This window comes from Cupressus sempervirens, chromosome 3, assembly GCF_028749045.1.
Source record: "Cupressus sempervirens isolate cs-2001-9-10 chromosome 3, ASM2874904v1, whole genome shotgun sequence".
Taxonomy (NCBI): Eukaryota; Viridiplantae; Streptophyta; class Pinopsida; order Cupressales; family Cupressaceae; genus Cupressus; species Cupressus sempervirens.
In genome coordinates this window covers 33,109,345-33,129,905 of record NC_143120.1, presented here as the reverse complement: position 1 = coordinate 33,129,905, position 20,561 = coordinate 33,109,345, and positions in this window count along the sequence as shown.

Genomic DNA, 20,561 nt, shown 5'->3' with positions numbered 1-20,561 from the left:
CATATTACTTGGTCGACATCTATTGACCAGCCAAACTTCATCATCAATTTTAAATTCCTTTCTATTATTTACCTTAGTGTTGGCCTATCAGTAGGAGTAACAAAAAAGGTCCCATTCACCACTTTACCATGGAGCTCAACAAGAAAAGAGATGGAACCTTGAGGAGGATACAAGAAACCATTAAAATTTTGAATCCAAGTATCAATTGAGTCATAGAAATCACAATGTTTTTTCTTAGCATATAAATTTTCCTCAGTAATGATATTAACCATAGAAGTAGGATTAGCAAGATACCCATAAGAAGGGTATTTAACAATTTGAGTAGCAATACAGAGGACCATTAGGGCCTTAAACCTATCAACATTAATGAATGAGATAGTAAGGGCTCTAGAATGCTTATGATTAGGTTCAAGTTTAGGTTGATCATTAGATGTAGATGGAATGTCTTCCTTAGGTGGAGGTGGAGGTTGAACTACATGTTCCACAACTTAACAGTATTATTATTCTCTCATTGTAAGGTATCATAAGAAACATTCACTTCTTGAGGAGAAGAAGGAGGATGTTGAACAATAGTATTAGTAGTATGTTGAGGTAAAGGATTAGTGTAGATTTGAAGATTTTGATTAGGAGGTACTATAGATCTATTCCCATTATCTTGACTATCAAAAGATAATGCATTAGAATCAATTAAATCCTAAATCTTATGTTTCAAAGAATAATAGGCCTTAGTGTCATGTCCAAGCTGGTGATGAAATTGACAAAAGGCTTTAGGATTAAAGTGAAGACTCGATGCAGAAGGAAGAAACAATTTAACAAGAGGGAGTGTAAAAAAATTAGCACTAACCAACCTACTCATAATAGAATGTAAAGAAGAGGAATAAACTTATGATTCATCCAAAAAATAGAAGAAGAATTAGAAATACCTCGAGATGCAACAACTACTTGGTCATCTACTACATTTGTGGCTTTTTTAATCTTGATGTAGTTGTTAGGTTTGTGAAATATTTTTGATTACCTATGCAACATCACTCTTATCAATAGTTACGAGAGCCATTAGAGTGGTGCTCTCAAATTGACTCCCTTGTAATTGATAATGATTCAAAGTGTTGCACAAAGTTGTGAAAAAGTAGTAAACTCAGTAAGTACAATTTTATCTCAAATGTCTTATATAAATTTGTAATAAACATATGTTGAATACCAAGATCTAGTACATGATAAGAAATTTGAGCATGCAAATGCTAATCTACCAATAAAATCAGTCACTTTCTCCTTAGGACCTTGTTTATAATGCATCAAATTAGTCAAAGAAATAGAAGGACCAATAATATATTGAATTTTTTGTATAAAGACATTAAAAAGTTTATAAAAAGAATCAATAGAAAAAGGTGGCAAAGAGAAATACCATTGCAAAGCTTTGTCACAGAAGGTGCAAGAAAATAACTTAGCTAAAACCCTATGGTCATGAGCATAGTCACTACATAGAACTTGTAAAGTCTTAAGATGTGTCACAAGATAACCTTTGCCATTATAGGTTTTAAGGTGAGGCATATCATCTTGTTGAGGACCAATGATATGGATAATGTCAAAAGATAAAGGACTAGCCATATCGCATGTGGGAAAATTAAACTTAGATTGAGTAAAGGAAGCCAATTATTGTAAAGAAAACATAGTTTGAGCAAGGCTAATGATAGTGGAATCATTAGAAGAAATACATGGAACAAGAACATTTGACACACTAGGAAGGGTGTATGAATTAGCTAGAATATAAGGAACTACCGGTGGAACACTAGGAACCATAGTAGTAGGATTAGGATAAGTGAAAGAAACACTATTATATGAAGCTTGTGAAGGCTACAATGAGATAGATGAAACACTCATAGGAAAATAAGTAATAGGAAGACTACTAAGAGGATTAGACACATGAGAAAAAGTAGTCACAATTTACAAGCAATGTAAGTAGAAATGTTAGAGATAGGTATGAAAATAAGAACAGGTGAAACTAGCTAAAGAGTAGAAATAGTTAGAGCCATTCCTACTTCATAAGAAAATTGAGTTAAATTTATTTCTTTTACCTCTTCTCTTAATCAAGGATCATATAACTTTAAGTTAGTCTGGCTAGTAACCTCAACCACATGTTATGTTATTTTCAAACTGAAAGTTCTAAAAAATCTTAGGTTCTTTGATTTGACAACTTCCTCAAAGGAATCAAATCAAGTCTCTTATCATCTTTCTCAACTATAGAAATATTATTTCTTCAATAATGTATAACTCATCTATCAAATATCCAAGACCTTCCAAGTAAAACAAGACAAGCACTCATGTTTACCACATCCCATATAAGACTTCATCCTTAAAAGGTCTAATACTAAAATTAACAAGACATTGCTCTCTAGCCTTTACCTAATGATCATCTTGAAACCAACTGATACCATAAGGAGTAAGATGTTTCAATCTTTGTAAACCGAGTTTCCCAACCATTTCTTCAGAAACATTATTATCAATACTACCTCCATCCATAATAACTTTGCAACATTTTTCTCTAGACATATAAATAGTTCATAATATGTTCTTTCTTTGCACTGGTTCAACATCATTCTTAGCTAATATGTTTATTCTCATTTTACATATTCTCCAACTTTTGGTGAAGCCAAATCAACATCAAAAGATTCCACTTTCATATTACGACATTTGAAAGCTCAATGTCCATCTTTGCCACATTTAAAATAAGTACCTCTAAAAACAAACATCTTTTCAAAAATAAGTTGTTTACCCTTATAGACTTTAATAACTTGCTTACCTTTCTTTCTTCATGGCCTTTCTTTAGCTTTTAATGCATATTGATAAGCATCCTCAATCGAACTAACTTTCAACACACTCAATTCATCCTAAAAATTTAATTTCAAACCATTGACATAACTTGCAACCTTATATGTAGAATATTCATGATGTCTAGATCTAATTTGTATTTAGCTAAGTTCTTTAGTATAAGTATTCACAAACATATATTTCTATTTCAAATTCTATAACTTCTTAAACAATTTAAGTTCATAGTCTTTAGGAATGCATTTAGCCTTTAATCTAGAATCCATGGGTTCCCATATAATAATCTTAGGTTCATCATTATCTTCTCTATCCTTCTGCAATAATTTCCACCACAAGACAACATGATCTTTTAACTTAGTTTGTGCCAAGCTTAATCTATGTGGATCTACTATAATTTTAATCTCAAAATAATCCTCAAGTTCATTAATTCAATATATTGATTCTTTAGAATTTAAAGAATGATAATAATTTGAAACTTCCATTAGATAAATATTACCAACTTGTACCATAGCCTTCAATAATATTTCTTCTTCTATAGGGATCTATACTCTAGGTACTTCAAGATCTTCAAGATATTCAACATATTTTTCTTCTACTTCAGGGTTTCTTCTCAAGCCATTCAAGATATTTCAGATCACATTCCTTATCTCAACCTTGAATTCTTCAACATATTTTCCAACCTCTTAGGGTTCATTCTTCTAGGTGGTATATTGACTTTCAATAAGGTGCAACTGCTTGAGACTTCAAAAATATACTCACCAACAAGGATCAACAAGTCTATAATAGGATTCCAAATAAAAATTGAACACGTCCTTTTTAATTATGAGCTAGAAATTCAATCTTACACCTTAGAATTAAGGATTCAAGTTTTCACAAGAAACTATTATATATCTAACCACCTCTAAAAAATTTACCAACAAGATCAACCTCAAGCTCCACAAGATTAGTTCAACCAACAAAGCTTCATTAACTAGATCAACAAATGTTCAACTCTAATACCATTTGATGTAGTAAAAGGAAGGTGAACCCCCAAAGGAGATGACAAAGCCCTGTGTAAATAAAACATAGTAGAATATAACAAGATACAATTGCATATAATACATTTATAAACAAGAGATCTTCATACACAACACTAAATAATAATTGATAAGACAACTAGCATTACAAAATGATAAGCCACATGTCAGGCTATAAGGCCTTCCCAGTTAGGGCCAAATGCATTCCAAACTACAGACCAAAGTTTGCTTCCTCAAGTATCTCCTTGATCACTATTGAATGATCCACTTAGGCTTGAAGACATTACATATATATCCATCATGACAAAAAGGTCAACTTAGAGTTCACAATCTCTAATAATAGGAAATGTGCATTACATTATATGATTGACCCTCAATGAATTAATGATTAAATACATAATACATTACATAGCATTATGTGTCCTTAGGAATAGGTCCACATATTAACTAACTTCCTAGATCCAAGAGCGTGTAAGGTAACTCTTAAATATAGAACTGTGTCAAATTAAATATCAATAATCGTATGAAGAACAACATAGGAAATCAACCTATTTCGGACAGAGCCAGGTAGACAGGGATGAAACTCTTGAATAATGCTCATAACAGTATGATTGAAAATTTTAGATCAATCAAATGGCTTTTCCATGAGCTAGAGGAGGTCAAAGAACATGTGAAACATATTGAGGCAACAAGGAATGGGATGGATGCTAAAAGGAGGACGGATTCGGCTGATAGGCTCAGTCTAGTGGAAAGAAGGATACACAACCTGGAGAACTACAATCACAACCTTGCGAATCAGATGTTCTCAAAAATGTCCCTTTTTCTAATATTATATGATATTCCAAACCTCTAATCAGATTTTCAAAACCAAATAACCAATATTACAAAGATCCACCAATTTCTCAATAAAACCCAAATTGGGTATGTCTGAAATAGTGCCAAAAAAACTTCACAACTTCACAAATTATTAATAAATCTGAAAATGGAAATTTTTTACAAAAATTTCAGCAGCATAACGGCCTACAAAATGACATTTCCAGATCTGTATAGCCTTTACACAACAGTTCACAAATGTAGGACAAAAACTATGCTCATCGGGCTCCCAAAATTAACACAAAAATGCCCGAAAACACCAAAAAAACACTAATAATCTATCTTAGAAGTTTAATCACGTCCCAAAACATATATTCAGCTCTATTTTAACATATTAAAGTTTGAAATACAAAAGCAACCCAAACTGATATGAAATACTCAACTGAAAACACCAAACTCTTACAAAAAAACAGACCCGAAAACCCACAAATCTGCACTTTTCAGCACAAAGGAAAACTCTGTATGAGAATGCACATGGAATGGATTCAAAATCCCATACTTAGCCTTCCTAGAAACCTGAAAACTCCCATTCTTGGGTCTCCTTCTCCATAGGTTTGGCAGCCTCTGAAGAACAACAAAGAAATGAGCAAAAATCAAGTTCTGGAATGAGCCCAAAATGCCTCCAAACTCCTTAAAAGAGGGCATAACCCTAACTCACATCCAAGAAGGGTTAATAAAACATATTTTAATAATAATTTTCATTTATTAGTCCATTAGCTTTCAAATATTATCCCCTTTTTCTGAAACTTCACCTTTTTGGGCCTGCCTGCCTTAGAAAAGATTATTATTTTTAATTATTTGAAAAGGGCACATGACAAGTCCTCCCCTTCCAAATATTTCTTGTCCTCAAGAAATGGCTGAACAATAAACCAATCAATCCACCTAGATCCCAAATGTAGTCATGAACTATACTATTGTCAATCAACACAGGCTCCTGCAATATCCTCTGCAATATAACCAAGAGGAATCCATAATCAAACTAACAATTATTGCTCAACCAAACTCCAAAGTCACAACTTTCACAGTTAGAAACCCACAAGACACAAACTTTTAGAACATCAAAACCCAAGTAAAGTGGACAAATCAAACTACCAACATAGTAAATACCATCAACGCATTCTACTGACCTATACGGAATGTACAGTCCAACTCTGCAACAATGGTGAATGCTCCCGAATGAAACTGTACCAAGTATGGAGAATCCACACACTGTACAACTCTTGTAGTCAACACAACTTTGTAGATCACTGACCACTATCTCATAACCATAACTCCCATGCACCCCTTATGGTGAAAAGCCATCACAAGATAAACAACAAGAATTGGAACCCAAACCAAATTTGCCTGCCATCAAATCCTCAACACAAGGATCAAATGCTAACTGATGTACATACCTTGCAATATAATGTTGATAAAAAAAACCAACCTCAGTCAACAGCTCACCATGAACAAGTGATACAACACACTATGACTGGTCACCAGCTAAGTCAGGAGATGTCATAGCCAAAGGAGTAGAATCAATAACAACACCCACTGAAGCATCACTCCGAAACTCCTGCTCTAAGTCACGTATTATCAAGCTGTCAACTACAGAACCTATCGCCATGTCATGCCCATCACAACTCTCATCATGAGGCATCAAACTATCCCATAACTGATGATAAGCACTAGGAACCAAAGTACATCTCTGTATCATCATCTCATCAACATGGTCATCAAAGGTAAATTGATGACCATACCTCACAATGTAATGCTAATAGAATGCACCAATCTTAGTCAGTGGCTTAGACTGCAATCCAGATGTAACTAACTACAATCGATCACTAACTAAGTTGGAACTGACTACTACCTCTAAAGACATCGCCAAGGGAGTAGTATTACTAGTAGGAACCATGCCAACTATTGGCTCACCAACATCACACATGGTCTTTGATATAGCATCTCTAGTCTTTGTGCCATTAGTGCTAGAGGTCACCACCATGTTAGACATACCACAACAATCTACTACAGCACCCAACTCAACTAAACCTGACTCTAGTGGGGATGAACCTGATATGCCAATGTTAGTATCAGGGATGGATGCATCCCCATCTCCACTATCTTTGACAATCTCAACCATGGACATCCTCAGATCATCATACACCATAGCTTGTGACTGTACAGAATCTAGTAAAGACTATAGTTGCTCTAACTCCATGGTCACCTTAGCCAAATGAAACTCCTTGAAAGCCAACTGTGTACTCTCAAGAATCTCAGAAGTCACCTCAAGCTACTTAGTAAGCTCACTCACCTCATCTTCCTTGGCCAACAATGCATCATATGCTATACTACCCTACTCCATAAGATAATCTCTGTCGGCTACCAACTGCATATAATCCTGTCTCAAAATTTGGATAGCCTCCCATAAAGAGTGGAACTCTATCAAGGAAAGATAACTACCTCCCTGCTCATCACTAGTAGGAGAGCCCCATCCATAAACTACTAACAATTGACGAGCAACATCGAAATATTAGCAAGTGATAGCAATGTCTCGCTCACTAACTCTCAACTGATTAGACACATGATGACATTGGCTTGACTATCTCCTATGAATCTCCTTTGATGCATTGTCTAAAGGAGTATCCTCAAAGTTACTAGTCTCTAGAGTATTACCATCCATATCCTGTGAATCAACTCTAAAGCTCATATCAACATACGGAGTATCAAAAACTGTAGCGCTTCTGTCGAACTCCTTTGTACCCAAGGAAACTAAGTCTTCAAAACTGCCCACTGCATCCTCTTGGATGTCACAATGCCAATATGATCCTGGGACTCATCTATACACATTGCCAAATATGAAAGATCATCAACACATTCCAGCAAGTATGGTCGACTGGATATATGAACAAAGCCCAACACTGGTGTATAAAAACTAATACTAGCATCGGACAAGCTATTGGCACAAGAAAAGACAACACCGTGCAATCTGCTTATCAAATCCATGATAGCACCCAAACAAACACTGCTACCAAAAAGTGTTAAAGATCTCCAGTCAATTGAATCACAAACGCCAATATAACCATCTCGAGTCCATATCTATAAACTAGAATTAGCTGGTAACTCAAGAAAACTCCTCACCTAAGTAATATGACCAATACCAACTAACTCCACATACCTATCATGATGAGATAATGAAGTCACAATATTGTCTTTGTTCACTTTCAACTGGCTGGACAAATCATGTGAAGTACTACCAGCCTCAACCTCATGTGTCAAAGCATCTAATTGTGCCTGGTACTCTTTCTCATCAAAGTCATGAATGCTCAATGTCTGCTCATCTCTACCAGGTATCTCACCATCATGCACAACAACATCCTCATAATCATCATCTAAACCCACTACGTTGTAGTCACTACCTATTGTAACTATACCATCTTCAATACCTGTGACATCACCCTTTGATGACCTGTATACAATTATCTCAATTTGAGTATCAAGTTGACCATTACTATCAATCTGCGTAATATCCTTTCTCACTACCTCTTATGGCGGAGTAGAATTTGAGACCTCAGCCTGGCTATAAGCTAGTTTCTCAAAGTCCTCATGCAAGTTCTTGGTAATTGTGTCATCTGCCCTGTGAGAAAATTTGCCAAATAGAAATCTAGTCAACTTATCCACCTTAGCTGGGTTGGATAACATGTCATTCATTATATGGTGGTGCTCAACCAACTGTTCAGACATTTCATGGCTTATTTTTCTAAGTTTATCACGAATGTCTAAATAATCATCCTTTCTATTGTTCTAACTCTAGATATCAATTGTCCAAGATCGTGTCCTCTGAGACTCTGTACTATACCTGTCCATTCTAGATAAAGTAGAGTGTAACCCCAATAGTTTATAACTTCTTCAAACACCAAGAACTAACATGCAATTGATTAGAAGTAGCATGCAACCATAGATTTTGACATGCAACTGATTAGAAGCAACATGTAACCACCAAATTCACCAATAACTAACATGCAAATGATTAGAAGTAGCATGCAACCATAGATTTTGACATGCAACTGATTAGAAGAAACATGAAACCACCAAATTTACCAAGAACTAACATGAAAATTATTAGAAGTAGCTTGCAACCATAGATTTTGACATGCAAGATTTGGGTAGTTGTCAAAACTGACATGCAAACTTCTACAAACCCTCAGGCTAGCAAGATCATAGCTCTGATACCACTGAAATGTCCCTTTTTCTAATATTATATGATATTCCAATCCTCTAATAATATTTTCAAAACCAAACAACCAATATTACAAAGATCCACCAATTTCTCAATAAAACCCAAATCGGGTATGTCCGAAATAGTGCCAAAAAATTTCACAACTTCACAAATTATTAATAAATCTGAAAATGGACATTTTTTACAGAAATTTCAGCAGCATAATGGCCTACAAAATGAAATTTCTAGATCTATATAGCCTTTACACAACAGTTCACAAATGTAGGACAAAAACTATGCTCATCGGGCTCCTGAAATTAACACAAAAATGCCTGAAAATACCACAAAAACACTAATAATCTATCTCAGAAGTTTAATAACATCCCAAAACATATATTTAGCTCTATTTTAACATCTTAAAGTCTTAAATACAGTAGAAACCCAAACTAATATGAAATACTCAACTGAAAACACCAAACTCTTACAAAAAACACACCCGAAAACTCACAAATTTGCACTGTTCAGCATAAAGAAAAACTCTGTATGAGCATGCACATGGAATGGCTTCAAACTCCCATCCTTAGCCTTCTTAGAAACCTACAAACTCCCATTCTTGGGTCTCCTTCTCCACATGTTTGACAGCCTCTGAAGAACAACAAAGAAATGAGCAAAAATCAAGTTCTGGAATGAGCCCAAAATGCCTCCAAACTCTTTAAAAGAGGGCATAACCCTAACTCACATCCAAGAGGGGTTAATAAAACATATTTTAATAATAATTTTCATTTATTAGTCCATTAGCTTCCAAAGATTATCCCCTTTTTCTGAAACTTCATCTTTTTGGGCCTGCCTGCCTTAGAAAAGATTATTATTTTTAATTATTTGAAAATGGGACATGACATTCTCTTTGTTAAGCTCCATTAACAACAACATCATCTCTCTTACAGGCTGGATCAAAGATAGAGAAATGTAAGATGATGAGGAAGGAAAAGATAGGGAAGAAGCCAGAACGAAGGATGACTCTACAAAGGACAACACCATTCCTGATCAGGACCAAGGGGACCAAAGGGTGCAACAACTAGAAGTGGAGGAGAATCAACTGGCCTTCAAGGTTTCTCAAGTTATGCAAGAGCTAGAGTGAAAGAACAAGGAATAACTCTCACTTGTTCTTTTGTTTTTCTATGTCTTTTGGCTTTTGTTCTGGCTTTAGGCTGTGGTAATACTTGTCTTTTTTCTTGGTCTTTTCTCAGAACTTTACTTTTTGGCTGGGCTTTATGCTTATCATTAGCCTCTGAACTTATACTTTTTTGGCTGGTCTTTCATGCTTATTATGAACCTTATATATTTTAACTATTGGGTTTCAGGATCTCTATAAAACCTGTTTATCTAATAAAAAACATAGGAAATCAACACCTGAGAAGATGAAGCATAAATTTCACTAGTTATCACATTAAAGTATGCACACTTAGGATAAGGATCCATGATATATCCACAATATGAAGCCAAGCTTGCTAAATCTAGAAATAACAAACTAGTGTTTGACAATACAAACTGACATATAGGTAACTATAATAGAAAATAGTAAATATATTTTTGGGTGATGAAAGATTTTCAATAACTCACAATAAATACACCATCAAAAGTAACATCCAACAAGCACACCATCGAAGGAAAATATAAAAAAACCATGAAGGAGACTTAGGATACATATTATGGAGTATCATCATATGAGCCAACTCTAAAGTTACTTGGGTAGTCTCTTAGGAGCCCGACCCCTTAGTGACTCTATGTGGATCCAGAATACCCTCTCATGAAGATGAGGAAACTAGTCATACCTCTCAAGGTATCATCATATTCCCATCCTTAGTCTATACAAGCACTCAAAGCATAGATGAGGAAAAATCTCTAACTTATCTTTATAATTTATCTCAAGGGAAGGGTGAGGTAAGATTTTTAATTACTATGTTATCACTTGTTACACAACTTACAATGAGTTACCTTGGCAACCACTTTGGGCCCTGACCTCCATTGCAAGCTACTCCCATAAACATGCACCTAAACTACCTTTCCAAAAATCACAAACCATAATTGTGTTGCATATCACAAAAGTAATACTCATTGAATTTGGTTCCTTAATAGGCAACTCAAAAATAATATTGGTTCTCAAAATCCAAGTTCTCATTAATGCTCATCAAAATGAATCTCTAGAAAAAAAATCTCAATTTGAATTGTAAAATACATCATGACATCTAGTTAAATAATCATAAAAGAGATCTCAAAAATACCTCTGGTGCACATCCTAACTTGGCCAACTAAATAACTCAAAAAAAAAAATCACAAAAATAAACATCACAAGACTATAAATATAATATTTAAGAAAACACATAGTTTTCAGCTATATGATTTAATTCCATTCAACTATATTATTGAATTCCATCATTTTCTCTTGTTTAGTTTGAGTTATAAAAATGTGATTAGAAATAAAGTAAGAATATACATGTTAATATAAATTGTTATGCTAATATACTTATATAAATCAATAAGTATTTAAATGTCAAATATTTTTGTACATATAAAATATCATGCAATATTATCATGTTATTAATTTAAATAATCTTAAATCATGAATGGTTTAATTAATAACATAAATGTATATTATTAGATTAAATATTAATATCAATTTCACTTCTAAAATATTAATTTTACTTCTATTTAAGTCTAATATTAATATTTACCTTTCCTTTAATTCATAATGCAACTACAAGTAACTCAAACTTGAAATTATAATTTTAATTAAGTTATCTATATTTTTTTCTCATAATATTTAAATATTCATAACTAGATGATTATATAGTGAACTCCACCATAACTTCTCTTAAAATATAACTAAGTCACAAATATATATTTACTAAATTATAACTCCACTTACATTTAATAAATAACAAGTTATAACCCGCCAAGAGTTTTAAAAAGAATTAATATGAAAAACTCATTTATAAGAAAATAAGTAGTATTTATTTATTTAATTTTTAAAATTAATAAATAATATTTCTTTTAATAATTATTTTTAATTTCTGAAATTAATAATTAATCATATATATATAATAAATCTAAAAATTTAATTATATTATATAAAATAAAAATAAAAATGCAATTAGTATTTTTGCATGCCTTTGATCTCTCAAATCATGCAACCATAATATACTTAGTTTTATATCTTTAGTATATTTATTTTCCCATGCACGTATAAGTTTAGTTACAACATGATTTTCTCTCAATTAATCTTTTGCTTTTCCAATAAATTTTCTCAAGTAAATTATTTTAGATACAAGAAGAATATTTATCTTTATTTGGAAAACTTATGATAATCACATGATTCCAATGAAAAATTTAAATTTGAAACCCTAGTTATTCAATTTGTTGTTTTCTTCCAATTTTGTATAATCAATTTTTCTCTATATTAGAAAGAGTTTTACAAGAATACAGTCATAATAAATTTTAAAAAATTTCTATTGTTTTTCTCAATCAAATTTTCTTGATTAATAAGTTTTCCTTTTCAAAATTTACAAGATAATTCTTTATATAAAAATCAATACAATAAATTAATAAGCATTATGCAAGCACCTAGGAAAACATGAAGTAGACATTTTAAAATAATATTCTACAATAGATTTTCAAACACTACCTCAAAACCACAGCTAAAATCTGAGACAATCTATGAACATTTGCAAATCCAAACCCTCTAAAACTTTCACTAATTCGTTTGCTCCAATTCCAAATTTTGCTTCTCAAAACCTGTGTATTTTTCAAATGAACTACAAAACCTCTAGTAAAGAACCATAGCCCTGACTAGGGGTTCTATACCCCAATTACTAAAAGCCAATAACTTTATTAAATAATAATTACTTTAATCATTTAATCCTTTCATGCACATTTAAATAAGTTTTTAATTAAAATATTCTTTTATTTTCTTTTCCTCCACTTTATTAATTAGCGCAAGCACTATTTCAGGCATGGTTTATTATTTAGATTAATAATAATTAAAGTTTATTATTTAAATGCAACTCTAATTTAATTATTATTAACTAAATAATTATAATAAAGTAATATTAAATCTTTAAGCTTTAAGTTGGATGTTTAAATTAAATGCTTTAAATTGAAGCACATATTTAATTAATTTCTAATTTAAATATCATCACATATTTTAATTTCTCTTTAACCAAAATTTCAAATTAGACTTCCAAATTAATTCTTTTAAATTAAAGCATATATTTAATTAGTTTTTAAATAATTAAATATTCTCACATTTTAATATTTTTTAAATCAAATAATATTTAATAATTCTCAATATTATATGATTAACCCAAATATTGTAATTAAATCATTTACCAAATAAATCACATAGTTAAATCCATGTAAAAACAAGATTACCAACACTGACTCAAACTCAAAATCAAACAACACACACAAAGATAAATTCATGGGTTTAAAAAGGGTGGAAAGGTAGATACATGTCCTCCTTCTCAGGACAAGTAATTAGGCTATGATTGGATATGGGCCTAATAATTATCTCTTTATTCTTACCATTGAGTTATTGCAATAGGGAACACTCATCCTAGCAATTCAAAGAAGTCGATGCTGATACCTACAAATTTGTATAAAAGATGAGCATGTACATGTGCATATATATTTAGGCTAAACAAGCAATGAAAGGGACTGGTACATCATATAGATCCTGACTAGTAGATGACTGTGACTCCCTCTCTCAACCATATTAGGCACGTCAAACTGGTGCAAGGAGGGATGAACAACTAGGGCCAAAGGCGCACCCAACTATCCAACCACCTTGCTAAGTAAACACAACAGAAGCAAAACACATGAAACAACACCAAGGAGATGGAACAAATATTTTTATTGATTCATCAAATTTTCAACATACATGCTCAGCCATAAGGCCTTCTAGGTTATGACCAGATACAAAATATATTCCTAAGTTCTACCCTCAACTTCAAACTTGCAACATCTACTCTGAATCCCATTCCTCTAAGTTCTAGCTAAAGTTAAACCAAATACCTCTACTTATACTTGCCAAAATGATTTAAATAAGATTCTAGAACATTACATCAAAGAAAGACTAACCTCAAAATGGTCAACACTCATCCCTGACAAGATCCTATCATTAAATTTATAATCTAAATTAAATACAAGAGTCAACTCCAACTATTAATCGAACATAGAAAAAATCGGTCAAAGAAAGACCTACACATCATTAACAATAGGTCCACTCAGTGCATAAAGGATCACTTGATCAACACAAGAACAACTCGGTTCACTCTAATGGAACTTGGTTACCAAAGGAATAACTTGATTCACACTAAATAGCTCGACAAGGTCTAAAAACAACTCAGTTTGACTTATTCAAATGAACAAAAGTGTAGGATAAAAGGCAACCCATGATGCTATTGCATTTGACAACCAAGGTTGAAAAAAATGATTCTCATGAATCATGAAAGTGTCACAACCTCAGCTGAATCCAACTCAAATTGAGAAATCCATGTAGCATCTTCAATTGGTCTATTCTTCCATTTCACCAAATACTCATACTAATCTTTTCCTCTTATGCTCTTGCCAATTCTCTGATCCAATACCTATTCAACCTCTTCAATCTACTTCTTAGGATAATCATCTAATACAAAAACTTCATCATCTGACTCATGATATTTATACAAATCAACAATATTGAATATAAGATATATATCCTTGTCATTAGGTAACTCAACTTTATAAGAATTTCCACTATCAAACTTCTTCAAGATATTATAGGGTCCAAACTTTCTCATCTTCATCTTAATGCATGTTCCAATAGGAAATCTACCTTTCTTCAAATGAACCATCCCCTCATCACCAACTTCAAAAATATGATGTCTTCTACACCTATCAACATTCTCCTTATACTTCTGATTACTTTGTTCCAACCTCAACTTCACTTCCTTATACAAAGACTCCATAAAATTAGCAAAAATTCTTCCCCTACAAAACTTCTCTTTTCTTCACCAACAACATCCCTCAAATCTGATATTCCTCTAAGCTGCATTCTAGTAACAATCTCAAAAGGTAACAGATATAAGCCAAAGTAACAACATGTCTATGAATTAACAAAAATAGAAGAATTGGCACTCGGCTTCAGCTTTGGCTCTTGCACTCAGCTTTAGCTTCAGCTCCTGCGCTTGGCTTCAGCTTTGGCTCCTAGGTCCTGCTCTGACTCCTACATCTAGCTTTGGATCTGGTGTCCAACTTCTAGCTTCTATTCTTGCATCTGACTTTATGGTGGTTGCTTCAACTTCTGCTTTTTGGGCTAGGGCTTCTCTTGATCCTGGTGGGAATATTCATTTTTCCTGTTGCTATGGGTGGTACAACCATTTACTATGCTAATGTGGTTGCCTATGAGGCTGGTATTGGTGGTTAGATTTTACATTCAAGGTTTTGTGATACCGTGCATTCGGGGGTGTCGATTGCAGTATGTAACCCAATAAAGATTGATTTAAAATCACTATTGTTGATGAGATATCTAACTATATGACTAATTTCTCGGCCAATGCTACTATATTTCAATTTAAGAGTTTTTGGCCTTCTCTATCAGATCTACATTCATGGATTATCCGTATTTGGGATCCCATCATCTTAGAGACTGCCCATATTTACCCTTTTCCTAGGGGTTTTTTCATTGTGAAATTTGTATTTGCTGAAGATAGAGATGCCATCCTCCACCATGGTTTCACTCGGGGAGAGAAGTTTCCCTTGATGGCTAAACCTTGGCATAATGATTTCAATCCATTGATAGAATCTTGGTTAAGCTGTTGAATCTCCCCCTTCACCTTTGGGCAGATCCTATTCTGGAGGAGGTGGGGAAAGCCCTTGGAGGCTTCTACATGGTCGAAAAAGATTCATTCAATATGTTTTGAATGACATATGCTTGCATTCTAGTAGAGATTGAAATTTCTAAGGAACTCCTGGAAATGATTTCATTGGATTCTCCTAGTGGATCTTGGAATATCCTTCTTGACTATGAGGGTATCCCCTTCCATTGTAGGAAATGCCACATGATTGGTCACTTGACTACTAGTTGCTCCACTGGTAAATCTAGATAAAAAATGCCCCCTTCTTGGTGGAAGGGGGTCTTAGAAGATCACTACACGATCCCCCCTGCGGGGGATGCTGACTCTCCTCATGATAATTTGGTGGTGGATTCAACTACTATCTTTATTAGTCCATCTAATCTTGGCAATTTGATGGAGGATCCTCCTTTGGCTCCTTCTGTGGTTGTAGATAGTCTGTCCCTAGACTTTGTTGTCCCAATTTCTGGTGATTTGATGGAGGATCATCCTTTGGCTCCTTCTGTGGTTGTAGCTGGTTTGTCTCTGGATTTTGATGTCCCAATTTTTGGTGATTTGATGGCGGATCCTCCTATGGCTCCTTCTTAGGTTGATGTTCCATCTCAGGTTTTTGTTGTCACTTCCTCTACTGTGATTTTTTCTCTACCTTCGAGGGTTTTAGAGACTAGCTATGGTGTTGCTAATTTATAGTGGCAGAAGGCTACTGGCTTGGTGGAGGTTGGAAGGACCATAGTAAAAGGCAAAAAGGTCAAGCCCTCCACTTTTGGTGTTACAATGAAAAATCCTCCTGTGTCTACTTCTTAGGTTGTTAATGTTTTGGTTGTGGTCTTTTCCCTAGTTTTGGGGGTTTTAGGGACTACCTATGGTGTTGTTGATTTATAGTGGCCGAAGGCTGCTAGTTTGGTGGAGGATGGATGGACCACAGTAAAAGAAAAAAAGGTCAAGGTATCCACTCCCTTTTTTGATATGGCATTATGTTCTCAAAAGAAGGGATCTAAAGGGAAAGCTTGATGTGGTTGTCCTTTTTTGGATCTCCTAGCACTTTAGGCTTGTAGTTCTTTGTAGTGTCCCCTAGCTCTTTTGTCCTGCTATTCTTTGTAGCGTGTCATGGTTGGGGACATCTTTTCCCCTTTTCATCATAAGGTTTCAAGAACCCAGTCAAAAACTATTTTTGTGGCTACTATGATGCCACCATGGTCATCTTTTGTATGGTGACCTATATTTCACCTTGAGTTGTTTTATTTGGTATGGGCTTCATGGAATATCTTTTGATTTGTAAAGGGTTTTAGGCACCCTTCAAAACCTATTTTCCTAATAAAAAATAATCTCAAAAGGTACTTTCCATGTACTCCTATTCATAGAATTATTATATGCAAATTTAGTATGTACCAACACCAGCTCCCAACTACATGGTTTATCTCCAACTAAACATATCAAAAAATTACCCAAGCTTCTATTCACAACCTCTGTCTATCCATCTGTCTATGGATGGAATGTAGAACTAAACTTTAACTCAGTGCCCATCTTCTTCCACAAAGTCCTACAAAAATAATCAAAAAATGTCTCTGTCAGAAATAATAATTCTTGGTAATCCATGCAATTTAACAATCTCTTTGAAGAAAATTTCAGCAACATGCTCAACATCTGATGTCTTCTTACAAGGTATGAAATTTGCCATGTTAGAAAATTTATTCACAACAACAAATATGAAATCATACCCTTTTACTATCTTAGGTAATCCAAGAACAAAATCCATATTAATGTCACTCCAAGGTTTCTCAAGAACAAAAATATGTGTATACAAAACAACATTTTGACTTACTCCTTTTACAACTTGAAAACTCCACAACTCCTTAAAAAATTCTAAATATCTTTATACATATGTGGCCAATAATACTTATCTTTCAACAAACTCAATGTTTTATCAATTCCAAAATGTCCAGCCAATCCACCACAATGTTTTTCTTTAATCAAATTAACTCTCATAGAACTTCTTGGTGTACACAACTGAATTATTTTGAATAACATACATTCTTGAATGAAATACTCATCATAATTACTAATGTGATTTGATAAATTTGGTGCTCTACACTCTCTCCATGCCTCAGAAGAATTAGGGTCAATATCATACAATACTTTAATCTCATCAAAACTAAGAACTTCAACTTCATCTTGACCAAGAAAGAATGTCTTCTACTCAATGCATCAACAACTTGATTAGTAACTCCACTTTTATGTCTAATAACAAATGTGAGACTCTGCAATTACTCAACCCACTTCATATGTCTTTGACTCAATTTATGTTGACTTCCCACGTATTGTAAAGCTTTATGATCAGTATACAACACAAACTCCTTAGGAATCAAATAATGTCTCCACTTCTTCAAGGCTTGGACAATAGCATAAAACTCTTGATCATACACAAAATAATTCCTTTTGGCATCATTCAAATTTTCATTAAAGAAAGCAAAATGTTTACCTTCTTGACTTAATACAAATCCTATTGCACTACCACTTGCATCACAACTTGAAATACCTTGTTGAAATTAGACAAAGCCAATACAAGTAACTTAGCAACCTTTTGTTTCAAAGTCTCAAAACTCTTATTTTCTCCATGTGTCCATTTGAAATTCTTTTTTATCTCCCCTCATTGTCTCAATCATAGCATTACAAAGAGAACTGAAATTCTTTATAAATTTTCTATAAAAACTAGCCAAACCATGAATTGATCTTACCTCACCCACATTCTTAGGTGCAGACCTTTTTAAAATTGCTTTAACCTTTTCAAGATCCATTCTTAAACCATCAACTAAAATCAAAAATCTCAAATACACAATCTCCTCTTGCATAAAGGAACACTTTTTCAAATCAATCATCAACTTTTCCTCTTTCAATCTCTGCAATACTTGTCTAACATGCTAAAGATATTTTTCATTAGTCTTATTGAATATCTAAATATCATCCAAATAAACAATCACAAACTTACCCAAAATATTTTGAGAACTCCATTCATCAACCTCATGAAAGTACTAGGTGCATTAGTCAAACCAAAAGGCATTACCAACCACTCATACAAGCCATCTTTTGTCTTGAAAGAAGTCTTCCATTCATCATCTTCTCTAATTTTGATATGATGGTAACCACTCTTCAAATCAATTTTGGTAAAATACTTTGCTCCACTCAAACATTCCATTATGTCATCCATCCTTGGAAACCTATATTTCATTGTGATCTTGTAAATAGCTTTGGAATCAGTACACATTCTCCACTCTCTATTCTTCTTAGGTGCTAATACAATAGGTACATCACATGGACTCAAAATTTCTCTGATCAAACCATTTTATAACAACTCATACACTTGTTTGGTAAATTCTTCATTCTCTGCAAGTGTTAATCTATATGGTGCTATATTAGGCAAACTAGCTCCTTGAATCAGGTCCATACAATGACTTATACTCCTTACTAGTGGTAAACCATTAGGCATATCTTTTGCAACAATATCTTTATACTCATTCAAAAAATTGGCAATCTCTTCTAGTACTTGGTCAATGCTACCAGCTTCTACTGTCACTCGATTTCCACTATCTGTTATTCGATCACCACTGCCCCATACTTGGTTACCACTATTTCCTATTACTTGGTTATGACTAGCATAATTCAGTCTCCTTAGAATTATGACAAAACAAAGTTGATTCTTCTTCACTTCTTTTTCAAATTGCTTTCCATTAACCATGAAAATTCTCACAATAGTACAATTTACCTCATCTGGAATTTCAATCAAAGGAAACAATATTTTCTTTCTCCCCTTCACCCAAAGAGTATATTGATTCAATCTTCCATCATGTATAACATATCTATCATATTGCCAAGGTCTACCTAATAGAATATGACAACAGTCCATAGGCATAAATATCACACAAAACTTCATCAAAATAATGTCCAATCTTGAACTTCACAATACATTCTTCACTTACCAATATCTTATGCTCATATTAAAATATGATAGGGTTTAAGATGCTTCAACCTCTGCAACTAAAACTTAGTCACCAACTCTTCTGATGCCAAATTTGTAGAAATTTCACTAACAATGATCACCTTGCAATATTTTCCAGCCATCTTACATTTGGTCTTGAAAAGACTTCTCCTTAGAATAGGTTCCTTATCACTTCCCTTATCACATAAGGTTCTTCTCACCATCATATTTTAAGATTTTGTCCACTTAGTGAACCCTCAATGTCTCCTTGAACCATAGCATTTATGTTACCTTGTTCATTCTCAAAGGATCTACACTTAAAGGATCTATGCCCTTCTTTGCTACACCTAAAATAATTATCATGAAAACCACCTCTAGAATAAGAATGACCTCTTCCTTGGTAAGTGTCAGAGTAATTAGATATTTTCTAATTAACTCCAGTCTACTTAAGCCAAAATTTAGGCATCTAATAAATTAATTATTTTATTAATTATTATGATGCAACCTAGGTTAGACCTTTTTAGGGTTTCAATCTCCTTCATAAGGATGATCTCTCATTGTAAACATTTTGAGATAATTCACTTTTGAAAATAACTTCTCTTTTTGCTCATCAAGAATGTTTCATCTATGGATTTGGTAATTGCAGCCTCCATAGCTTTTTGTTTCTCTAATCTATGATAGGTTTTTCATGCAGGTGATTCTTGGGAGCTTTGGAGTTGATCTTTCATCAACTTCAACATGGTATCAGAGCTTAAGATCTCCAGGCCCCTATTATGTTCTTGAGAGATTTG